At 49.9% G+C, this 12,564-nt stretch overlaps 1 protein-coding gene across 1 annotated transcript in view; it reads left to right on the top strand.

Moving 5' to 3' along the window:
• The window catches only part of LOC146763998 (uncharacterized), a 330,063-nt gene that overhangs the window by 177,812 nt on the left and 139,687 nt on the right, over positions 1-12,564 (top strand). The window lies entirely within an intron of this gene.

The raw sequence follows: 12,564 nt of genomic DNA, 5'->3' as shown, positions 1-12,564 counted from the left end.
TGTGAGGGCTCCTCACAGCACCGCTCTCTTGCGTCCTCTCTCGTCGTGTGCACCGAGCACTGTGGAGTGTAACTGTAACTTGTAACTGCCAACACCTCTGCCAGAGCATGTCACCAAGGGCCCTTAGAATCCCTGCCCCGTTCCATTCCATGGTGACCATGCTGCACCGTGTCACCAAGGGCCCTTGGAATCCCTGTCCCGTTCCATTCCACGGTGACCATGCTGCACCGTGTCACCAAGGGCCCTTGGAATCCCTGTCCCGTTCCATTCCACGGTGACCATGCTGCACCGTGTCACCAAGGGCCCTTGGATCCCCTGTCCCGTTCCATTCCACGGTGACCATGCTGCACCGTGTCACCAAGGGCCCTTGCACGCACTGCCACCTGCCCTGGGGCCACCCCCAGCACCCCAGAGTGGCCCAGGGTGGAAGGAATGCCTTGCCCCAGGTGTGTCAGACAGCCCAACAGGATCTTTAGGAAGGGCTCAGACCATCAGCAAACGCTGCCCTGCTCTGCGGGCTCAGAGCAGCAGGAGCCCCCGCAGCTGCCGACGCAGCCGCGGCAGGAAGGGCACGGGGCCTCCACAGAAGCTGGCACGGCCTCCTCGGGACACGTCCCACATGGTGGCCATCCTGAGCACGGCCGTGGGCCACAGACCGGGAATGTGTGGGCCAGGGCAGGAATGCTGCTCTGAGCCCTGGGGCCCGGGCAGCGCTGACAGCAGCAGGTGAGGCACAGTCCCCGCCCAAGCAGAGTTCCCCCGAGCCCTGGCAGCACCGGTGCCCGTCTCCTGCCCAGAAACCTGTGCCCCAAAAGGGCTTCTCTGCCAGAGGGAAGCCAAAGCTGGTGTGCACTGGGGGCTGTGCTCTGTCCTACAGGGGCTCTGGGTAGCAGCACCTGGAGCAACTGGTGGCAACATTTGGTGCGTGTCAGATGTTGTTGCTCCTTCCCAGAATGATTTTTTCATGGAGGGGATTAGCAGCAGCACAGAAACACCAACAGCTACTGAACTTCACAGGACAAAGAGACTCCACCAAAACACTGCCATGTTTCCTTGTGCTTTTGCGTCTTTCTTGCACTCTGAAAGAAAAAGAATTGGCCCAAGCCCTGCTGTTCAAATCTCCAGCTGCTGTGTGTCTTCCTGTGGCAGCTCACTGCAAACACAACTGGCTGCCTGCTCAGCTGGGCAATGGACGGCCACAAACAGGGAGGGCCCTGGTGAACATCTCTTTGGTCTCGTGGGGCAGCGAGGGCACAGGAGACAAAGACTGCTCCTCCCGAGTTCATGGGGCAACAGAGAGATTTTATTTCCCAAGCCCCCCCTTACACAGGGCATTTGAAAGACCAGGCCTGGAAGCTCTCATTGGTTTGAGCTCCACGCCCCTTCAGGTTCTGGCCGTGAGGTGCCTGCAGTTTTGGGAGATATTTGATTGGTCAAGACCCCTGTCAATCATGGTAACACCTCACCCTCCTTTTCTTTATAAAATTCTGTTTATTGTTCTCTGTCACCCATCTGCAAGGGCCCTTTGCCAACATGGGGACAGAGGACAGTGTGCATCTAATTTACACTGGAGCTGCAGCATTCCCCTCCAGGAACTGTTAGGGGAGAACTCAGGCCACAGGCATAATGCTTCTTGGTTACAAATTGAACTTATCTCTAAAAGCAGAAAGCTATTTAACCCTGAGCCCATTTAACACTTGGAGAAAAACCCAATTTTAAAAAACAACCTTTAAGCACTTGATCCCTTGGGGAAAAACCAAACTTCCAGAAAACAATCTGTAAACAGTAAAACTGTTTGCAAACTTGAGAAATAATTTGTAAACAAATCAAATCCATCTATGAACTGTCCATGAGGCAGGTGATCATTTGTAATGCTGTCTGTGGTTTCCAGTGTCCATATTTTAGGCAGCTGTATTGTACTGTTGTAGGATTTATTGTAAAACATGAGAACAGACTCAGAGGGGAGGAGGGTGTACCCTCAATCCAACCCCTTTCCCCTTTTTTCTTTGTATAAAAATAATAATAGGAACAGAACATGGACTTTGAATACTATTAACTTATGCAACGTTTCATCCACATTTACTGAAAATATTTGTCTTTATCAGCCAGGTTCAGGGTGAAGAACTTGATTGGGAGATGTTTTGATCAGGGCAAGGAACTTGGTTGGGAGACATTTTCTGTATTTATATTTTATCTAGTGCAAACCATATACTTTTTTCCCTTTGTTAGAAGCTAGAAATTTTGTTATTGACTTTAATAGCTGACTTTTCACTTTTAAAATGATGACAAGTGGCAGAATGTCAGTGAAAATCTCTGCAACTGCAATTTGCTTATGATAAATCGATGTTCTATGTGTACCTCAGTGGATATTCTTTGAATCATACCAGTTTATCTTAAAGCAATGCAAGAATAATTACTCGAATATTAAGAAAAGACATGTTAATGCACATACTAGGACTTCTTTAGGACAATGATTTACTAAAATATGAATATCAATCTAATATCGATATCCAACTGAGATGGACAAAAACACTCTAAGAGTTTAAAGTTAGAAAGTGTATGTTTATTGAGACAGCTGGGCAGTACGTGGGATAATTCCCTAATGCACACTGCAAAAATCACAGGTATTACAAAGCTTTTATATTTACAGAAGTCTTGAATACACAAAATATGAATGCATATTCATATCCCTGTCACTTCCTCTGATCCGCTTCACATGCTAATTGGCAAAAAGACAATTAAGCATGTGTAGTTCTGTTCCCTGAAATGAGTCAGGGGTCCTTTTTGGGGAGGGGTCTCCAAAATGAGGAAGTAAAATAAGTCTTCCTCGTTCTGACCTTTCTGCCTTTCCCATGCACACGTGACAAATGAATCCTTGCCATTTTCCTGTGCTTAATGGATTGCTAAAGTATGGGAAGTCTGCAACTGTTTTTGTGTCCCTGAAATCTGTTGATCACGTTCTGTTTCTCATGATAAGCACAGCTACCCAAGCATAAAGCTGGCAAGCAATGAGTTAATAGATCCTGGATATCTTATCTAAGATCCAGCTACTGTTAACTATGAACAAAGCCCATTTATCTACTTCCGATAAGTCAGCAACATCTAATTTAACTATCATCTTAACTTTCCTAAAATTCTTAATTCTTCAAAATTAATGTCTCACCTGGATTGGGGACAGGGAATGGGAATGGGGACAGGGAATGGGAATGGGGACAGGGAATGGGGAATGGGAATGGAGACAGGGACTGGGAGTGGTGACAGAGACAGGGAATGGGGACAGGGACCAGGAATGGGGACAGGGAATAGGACTGGGACAGGGACAGGGACAGGGAATACGGTACAAGGATCAAGAATGGGGTCCGGATTGGGATGGGAACAGGATGGGAACGGGACAGGGAGGACACGGGAACAGGCAGGGGCAAGGGGAGTATGGAAGGGGAGTAAGGAATGGGGCAGCCACTGCAGGGGGATGAGGCGTTGGGATGGGGCACATGGGGACAGTTCCAGGGCAGGGGGTCCTTGACCAGCTGCCCAGAACCTCCACCAGGGTCTCCCAGGGCAACTGGAGCCACTCAGCCTGGGGTGCCCAAAGCCCTGAGCAACTCCCAGGTCCCTCCCAGGAACCCCCAAGTCCTTCAAACCCAGCATCCCCCATATCCCCTGCAAGACCCCCCCCTCCATGTCCCTATCCTTTTCTTAGCTCAACATCTTTATTTTTGCCTGCTTTTAAGAGTTTTGAAAGGGCAAAGAGAAATGAAAAGAAAATCCAGGCCACGGGGAGCCAGGAGGATGTGGAGCCCCTCCAGCTGGGTGTCTTCCCAACATGGATCAGCAGCACCACAGGTCACCAGGGCTCTGCCCACTGGGGCTCACTGGGGATCAACCAGCACGGATCCTCCCATGGGGGATGGAGCTGGAGAAGCACACGGAGCTCTTCCCACACTGGGGCACTCGCAGGGCTGCCCTTCGTGGTGCCTCTGCTGGTTTGGGGTCAAGGCTGAGCCGTGTCATGAGCTCTTCCCACACCTGGGACACTTGTGGGGCCTGGGACATCACCAGGAGTGGGGCTGGGATGTGTCCTGGTGCCTGGGACATCATCAGGAGCGGGGCTGGGATGTGCTCTGGTGCCTGGGACATCCCCAGGAGTGGGGCTGGGATGTGCCCTGGTGCCTGGGACATCCCCAGGATGCGGGGCTGGGATGTGCCCTGGTGCCTGGGACATCACCAGGAGCGGGGCTGGCTCTGATGCTCTCTGGTGCCTGGGACATGACAAGGGGCGGTGCTGGCTGCGGTTTGTTTGGTGCCTGTGCAATCCCAAGGGCAGTGTCACAGCGGGGCAGCTCTCAGTGTCCCCAGCAGGTCACAGTGTCCAGGGCAGCCCGTGCCAGCGGTCACTGCGCACACGGGGCAGGCTGGGCTGGACAGGGGACGGGGCAGAAACGCTGCCCCGGGACTGGGGTCTCCCCCTGCCTCTGGGGTCCAGCCCCTGCTGGGAGCGCCTTGGGCAGGGCACGGGGCTGCTGCTGGGCCAGGGGGACAGGCCGTGCCCCCTGTCCCCTGCTGCTGGGCCAGGGGGACAGGCCGTGCCCCCTGTCCCCTGCTGCTGGGCCAGGGGTGTTATGGACAAATTCAATTGGGGAGGCTAATTATAGATAAATCAATTAACAAGAATTTATTAAGCAAGTGGTATTAAGCAAAAGAACAGGTCTGGGTGGCCAGGGAGCCTCTGCTCTGCCACGGCGCACCTTCCCCCTTCACCTTTTTTTTTTTATAGTCCCTTTTTATTTCCTGTTGACGCATTTTCTCTCGATGCACTCTGCGTCGGTGCAATTGGTTCCTGGGGGGTCTCTTTTTCTGCCCTTGGTGGTCATAGGAATGAAGGCTCCTCATCTTCCTTGCAGATTGTCCTTGGCCTAAAAGTTAACTTGTATATAATTAGTTACACAGTCTTCTATGCTAATTGCATTCCCTACTCAGTTCAGATTCTTATCTCCTATATCGCTCGTTTTGATGAGCAAAACAATTTTTATTTATTACAATTCCCCCTTTTTCTCTTTACCAATTTGTTCATTAAAACGCTTTAACTCTTGGTAGCTTAAGACCAGGGTTTCATCTACTTCTAAGTCCCTGGGCAATGTTTCCTACCTATCTCTAATAAGTGTTAGATGAGCTGCCTCTAATCTTCCTTTTACAATGTCTATGATTTTATTAACAATGTAAGGTCTGAAAGTTAAACTTAGTAACAACAATATTACGGGACCTGCAATCTCCCTTATACAGAATTTCTCCTTGAGTGCCATACCCCGGAGTTTTGCACCCCTCAGGGTACCATGAGACATTTAAACATTTACCTGGATGGGTGACAGCCAAGGCGGTTGCTATGGTTTCACAGCCCCAATACCCACACAGATATTCCCCAGGATAATGACCATATCCCCTCCCAGGATTGGAACTAGGACACCAATAGGTAGCCCGGAGTTCAGGTTTACTCCATCTCCACATAGAGTCTGCCAAGTCTTTGTTAGTAACAAAAAAAATGGGAGCTACAGTGGTGGCATTATGCTTAACAACTTTCCCTTGGTCTATTTTGATCAGAGTCCAATTAAATGGCTGGTGTGCATAGTCCCCTTGACCAGGCCAGGTACAACATATAACTAATATGCACAGAATTTGCCAGCAAGGGTGGAGTCCAAACTGCCCCAGGATTTGATTATCATTATCTCCCCATTCCCAGTGTTTTGTTTTGACATGTTATTGCCGGGCTCACCTTTACCCTTGGGAGATCAGTATCCTTGAGGCAGTTCTTGAAATACTTTGAATTGTCCCAGTCTGAGGGCTCTTTCCTCCACCGCTTCTTATCCCTCTGCCTCGCTCGCCGACTCGGTTGCTCTGAGCCGCGAGGCGCACCATCTTCTCGGAACAAGGATATTCTTCAGGAGGACCCTTACTCTGTTTTTGTTGCCTCTTTTTGAATGATTCCCAGCTTTTATCCTTCACTTGTGATGAGTCACACTGAATCCCAGGTAAAGTTTTCTGGTAATTCCCTTTTATAATTTGAACAATTAGGGGAATTGGAGTGGAAACAACAATTTTCAGGCCTAGCCCCCTTAGTAAACACCTCCCACCACTCTTGGGATTCCCTTGGTAGGGTCCCGTTCACTACTCCAATCTTTAGAACTGACTCTGTCAGTACTCTTTCTAACTGATAACACCTTTACAAATACCCCTAGGAGGAGTGCCTCTGTAACTATGGACCCACCACTGTTCCGGCAAATTTTACAAATAGAGCATACAAAAGGGTAACAATTACAATCCTTATTAGTACAATATACTCTAAAATCATTAGTTATAGGATATCCATAGTCCAATATCTCACTATACCAGCTGGTTCGTACAATTCTTACTGAGTCCATTCAGTCCATTTAAATGTGACCTTAAGGTCCCCGGGCTGGCTGGTTATTCTCCAGGGCTCTTCGGCAGCAGCAGGAATCGCTCCCTTTATTTGGCTCGCATGGGTCCACCCCTTCTCGGTGGTTCTGACTGCAGTTTCTGTAGTGAGTAAAGCAACATAGGGGGCTTCCCAGTTTGGGGTTAGTGAGGTTTCTTTCCAGGTTTTTTATTAACACCTTATCACCTGGATTTATATTATGGATTGCTAGGTCTAAAGGAGGTTATTGCACTAGTAACCCAGCTCTTCTAAGCCCTTCCCGAGCCTTCACAAGTTGCATGACATATTGGTTAATTTGTTGATTACTTATTTCAGGGTGATCTATAGGAGAATCCATGTCATAAGGCATCCCGTAAAGCATTTCAAATGGAGAAATTCCAATATCGGTTCTGGGCAAAGTTCTTATATTTAACAAGGCTAAAGGTAAACATTTTACCCAAGATAACTGTGTTTTATACATCAATTTAGTTAGTTGTTTCTTAATTTTCTCATTTACACTTTTCACTTTACCTGAGCTTTGTGGATGTCAGGGAGTATGATATTGCCACTTTGTTCCTAGAGCTGTAACTACTTCTTTAATTATTTTGGAGGCAAAGTGTGGCCCTCTGTCTGAGTCTAGTACTTCTGCTAATCTGTAGCAGGGGATTATCTCTTGTAATAGTATTTTTACTACTGTTTGTGTACTTGCCCTGGAGGTAGGGAATGCCTCTACAAAGTGAGTCAAGTGATCTATTATCACCAATAAGTGTTTATACCTTCCTACTTTAGGCAAATCAGTAAAATCAATTTGAATGTGGGAAAACGGTCTATGTACCAATTCCCGTCTCCCCCATTTCCCACACCACTCAGGATTTCTCACACCTGGGTCTACTCCTGGGTCAGGGGTCTCTTCAGCCCCTCTAGAAATCTCAGCCCTCATTCTAGAGAGACTGCAGACTGTGTAGAGAAAGTTACCAGATTAAACACCAGGAAGATGGTCTCTTTAACAGTCAGGGGAAACTGAATATTCTTTAATAGGGAGCTAAGAGATTCAGAGGAGAAGAAGGAAAGCAACGGCTGAAAAGCCTCATCCCCTGCTTCCCCTCTAACAAACTGGCTGCACAAGCAGGACCATGAGCCATGCATTCCTGGAACAGACTTCAGCACCTTCATAAACCCCCTGGATGCCATCACACCCTAGCACAGCCTGATGGATATTCTGGTCAGTGCCCTTCTACTGCGAAAACTACGTATTAGGGACAATACTGGAGCTATTCCTGGATAAAAAAATAAACATAGAGACCATAGAGGGATTAAGATCTCAAAAAAAACCCTAGGGACCAGGAACACATACAGGCCTCCGCTCTAAAAGACACTATGAATTCAAACAACAAAGCCAGTAACTGCTCCATATTAACACAAAGTAATTGGAACCAAAATATGATTAGAACTGGCTTTGGTTTTTTTTTTCATTCTCTCCAGCCACGAGATGGGCAGCAAAATATTTGTTCTAGTTTGGGGCAAATTTGGGAGAAAAACCTCTGGAAGGAGCCCCCAGAAAACAAACCCCCATGGCCCCTCCCCACCCACCTGATTCAGGAAGAATTTTCTCTGAGAGAAGTGGAAAAGAACCTGTTTATTTAACAAACAAAACCCTTCCCAGCACTAAAAAAATAAACAACACCAGATGACAACATAACTCTTTCTCCACTCTGCAGAGATGACAAATCCAAAAGTCTTTCCTGGGAGTGTTTGCCCGGGTCTGGGCGCTGGGGATTGCTCTGGGCACTGGGGATGGCTGCTGCAGATCACAGAGCGCAGGCTATCGGTGCACCTCGGTGTATAGAGGGTCCCAGTCCAGAGCAGGTTGGATGGTATTCAGGAAAGGGAAAGGGAAAAGAAACAGTCCAGGGAAAGAATTGGACTGCTTAGCTAAACTAATTTAAAAAGCAAAGGCAAAAGCAAAAGCAAGCAAAAAAGCAAAGCAAAGCAAGCAAAAGCCAGCAAGCAAAGCAAAGCAAGCCAGCCAGCACTGGCCTCTTCTAGACAGCAGAGCATGGGGGTAGGTGAGCCAGCTGATAACAAGGCAAAACAAACCTTCACTTTCTGAGTCAGTTCTGAAAGCACAGAACATAATATCAAACATAAACAGAACACACGACTGAGGATACAAACACCATAACGTCACCCTTGGACATTCCACCCCTTATCTCCATATCTTTAACATCATGTTAAAAACTCTATCAAGTTAAAACTTCCATCTTTCACTTACTCATACACATTTCCTTCCATCTCATTTACTCAAACCTTTGACACTTACACATTTCCTTCTGTCTCATGTCTGTGTGTTTTCGTTTACAGACACTGGCAGTAACATCCAGCAAACAGTGATATTTGCATTTGAGTCTCACCCCACAGTCAGATCCCCCTGAGGTACACATCGTGTTGCTCCATCTCTCTGCATTATCCACCATGTACAACCTGGTCCCTGAGCAAAGACAATCCCACAAATGGGTTTGTCTGTACTCGAGGCAGAATTGATCCACACTGATTTCCCTAACAAACCTCTGGCATGTGCCACTGGGACTTTATCTCCATCTACTATATTCAGGGGCTCAGACTGGGCAGGACCTGCTCGACTGGTGGAACCTCGGCTGTTAACTAACCAGGTGGCCTTTGCTAAATGTTGCTCCCAATTTTTGAAAGATCCTCCACCCAATGCTTTTAAGGTGGTTTTTAACAGTCCATTGTACCTCTCCACTCTGCCTGCAGCTGGTGCATGGTTTGGGATGTGGTACACCCACCCAGTGCCATGTTCCCTAGCCCAGGTGTTGATAAGGCTGTTCTTGAAATGAGTCCCATTTTCTGACTCAATCCTCTCAGGGGTACCATGCCTCCAAAGGACCTGCTTCTCAAAGCCCAGGATGGTGTTACGGGCTGTAGCATGAGACACAGGGTAGCTTTCCAACCATCCTGTGGTGGCTTTTACCATGGTCAGCACGTAGCGCTTGCCTTGGCGTGTCTGGGGCAGTGTGATGTGGTCAATCTGCCAGGCCTCCCCATACTTGTACTTGGACCACCGCCCACCATACCACAGGGACTTCACCCCCTTGGCCTGTTTGATGGCAGCACAGGTCTCACAGTCATGGATCACCTGAGAAATACTGTCCATGGTTAGAGCCACCCCTCGGTCTTGTGCCCACTTGTAGGTGGCATCTCTGCCCTGACGGCCTGAGGTATCACTGGCCCATTGTGCTCATAGCAACAGCCACTGGTTGAGGCTCACAGTCTGGTTTAGCTGCTGGCTTAGGCTCACAGTCTGGTTTAGCTGCTGGCTTAGGCTCAGTGTCTGGTTTAGCTGCTGGCTTAGGCTCACAGTCTGGTTTAGCTGCTGGCTTAGGATCCCTGTCTGGTTTAGCTGCTGGCTTCAAGCCGGGGCTGTTGGCTGCAGCCTGAGTGACTGGGATCGCTGCTGATTTATCTCCCTGCCCCCCTTCCTCTATCTGCTGCCCTACAGTATCTAGCAGGGTGTGATAAGCACATGCCAGGGCCCAGCTTGCTGCAATGATCCCAAAACTACTTCTCTTCATGGATATAGAGCTTGCCCTTCCCTTTCTCTTTCCCCCCTTGTTAGACTATGAGCAATTTTCCTCAGGGACCGGCTCTGGGATTTCTACCTCTTGGTTATCAAAATCTCCCCCTTGATCTAAATCCGGGTAGACTGCGGGTGGTGCTGGTCGGGGTGGAGGAGGAGGAGGTATGTATGGTAGAAGGGGTGCAGTTGGAACTTCCTCAGGCTTTTTATTTTTCTTTTTCCCTCCCTGGGTGCTTAAGGCAAAACATTTTGCTCTTGTTTCCCCCACTATCCAGAGAGCAGCATACTTGCTCTCTTCCATATCAAAAGGTTCTTTAGAGTTTACATAAATGTTTAATGCCTGGCAAATCCAGTCCTCGAAGTTTCCAAACACTGGCCAAAATAAATTATCACTACAGATTTGTTTTCCTCCTCATACTTTTATACAATAATGTATCATTTTTGCCCTAGCCTTCCCTTTCCTTGAAGGATATTCATCCCAAGATTTTATCATTAGACCTAACGGACTGTCAGGGGGGATCTGGGGAAGCGTTACCGGGGTCCCCGTCCCCATGGAAGCAGAGGGCTTGCTTTTCCTCTGTCCCATCTCCCAGGACACCTTCAGGCACACACACACTCGCGGCCCCTGTTGGTGCCCAGCCCCTCGCGGGCTCTGCAAACCGCACTACTCAGAGCTCTGCCTGTGCCTCGTCCTACAAGGACGTCTCACGCGTTATGTCCTGGGATCCCAGCCCAACCCAGCGGATCCCCACTTTTATACTCACGCTGTCCTGCGTCTTCGCCCGGCTTCGTGCACAAAGATTACGGGGTTACCGGTATCCCTTGTGCTCAATATCAAATTTGGGTTCGTCGGTAAGGGTCTGGGAAGGAAAAGCCTGCACCAGGGCCGCTGCAGAGGCAGCGGGGCGCCTCCCTGATTAGGAATTCCCACCCGGTCGCCCTTATCCGAGTCACGGCACCAAATTTGTTATGGACAAATTCAATTGGGGAGGCTAATTATCGATAAATCAATTAACAAGAATTTATTAAGCAAGCGGTATTAAGCAAAAGAACAGCGCTGGGCAGCCAGGGAGCCTCTGCTCTGCCACGGAGCACCTTCCCCCTTTGACCTTTTGGTTTTATACGTCCCGGTTGACGCATTTTCTCTCGATGCACTCTGCGCTGGTGCAATTGGTTCCTGGGGGTCTTTTTTTCTGCCCTTGGTGGTCAGGAATAAAGACTCCTCATCTTCCTTGCAGATTGTCCTTGGACTAAAAGTTAACTTGTATATAATTAGTTACACAGTCTTCTATGCTAGTTGCATTCCCTACTCAGTTCAAATTATCTACTTTAACACTCATTTTGATGAACAACGACCTTTTTATTTATTACACCCACTCTCTCCCAGTGCCCCCCAACGTGTCCATCTCTCTGCTGCCCTCGAGCTCCCGGCCCGGCCCCGGCCGCCTGCTCCCATCCAGCTGAGGTGGTTCCAGGGCCAGCAGGAGCTCTCTGTGGTGGCCACCGACGTGGTCCCCAACGGGGACTGGACCCACCAGCTCCTGGTGCTGCTGGAAACCCCAACCCGGGCCAGGATCACCTCCACCTGCCAGGTGGAGCATGTCAGCCTGGAGCACCCTGTGAGATGACACTGGGGTACGGGGGAGGAACTGGGGATGCTGGGAGAGCCACTGGGATGTGCTGGGAGCAACTGGGAGGGAGTTGGAGAGAGCCTGATTTCAACTGGGAGAGGAGGTTGTAGGTTTGGAAGGGCTAAGAAGGGGTTTGAAGGATACTGGGGAGGGTGGCATTGGGTTCTGAGGGTCCTGGTGGGCACTGGGAAGAGACTGGGAGAGGATTTGGGGGTCCTGGGGTAGTTGGGGTGACTGGAAGGAGGCTGTGGGATCTTGAGAGGGACAGGAGGGGCTTTGGTGGGTCCTGGGGAGGTCAGGAAGGGATCAAGAGGGAGGTTTCAGGGGATCCTAAGTGGGCTGGGAGTGACCTGGAGGGTGCTTGGAGGGGCCAGGGTGTCTGTGAGATTTTTTGGGAGATCCTGACCCCTGTGGACCACCCAGAGATGTTGCTGGATGCTGCCACAGCAAGATGCTGACAGGAACTGGAGACTCCCGAGTTGGGTTCTGTCTTCCTGGCACTGGGGATCGGGTTCTACCTGCGCAAGAATGTCTGGGGGGTCCCGTGAGTCGTGTCCCCCCTCCTCTGGAGTGTGTGTGCTCCCCGGGGCCCCCAGCCCGGTGTCACCCCCTTTTCTCTGCCCACAGAGCTCCTGAGCCACTGGCGGCCGCAGCCCCGCCCCGTGGCCTCGGGCCGAGCCAGGACCCCCCGCTCAATCATGATGCTGATTTTGGGGGGGTCGTGTCCCCCCAGCCCTGCTGTCACTCTGCCCCTGCCCCCTGCTCCCAGTGTTCCCAGTAAAGCTTCCCAGTTAAACCCAGCCCAGTTCCTGGGGGCACTGGGGAGGGACTTGGGGGGACCCCACGGCGGGGCCGGCCCTGGGCAGGGAGGGCGGGTCCAGGTGGGGAACACTGCCTGCTGCGGGTCTGCC

This window comes from Lonchura striata, chromosome 36 (assembly GCF_050655825.1).
Source record: "Lonchura striata isolate lonStrDom1 chromosome 36, ASM5065582v1, whole genome shotgun sequence".
NCBI lineage: Eukaryota > Metazoa > Chordata > Aves > Passeriformes > Estrildidae > Lonchura > Lonchura striata.
This window is presented reverse-complemented; position numbering and strand designations above follow the sequence as displayed.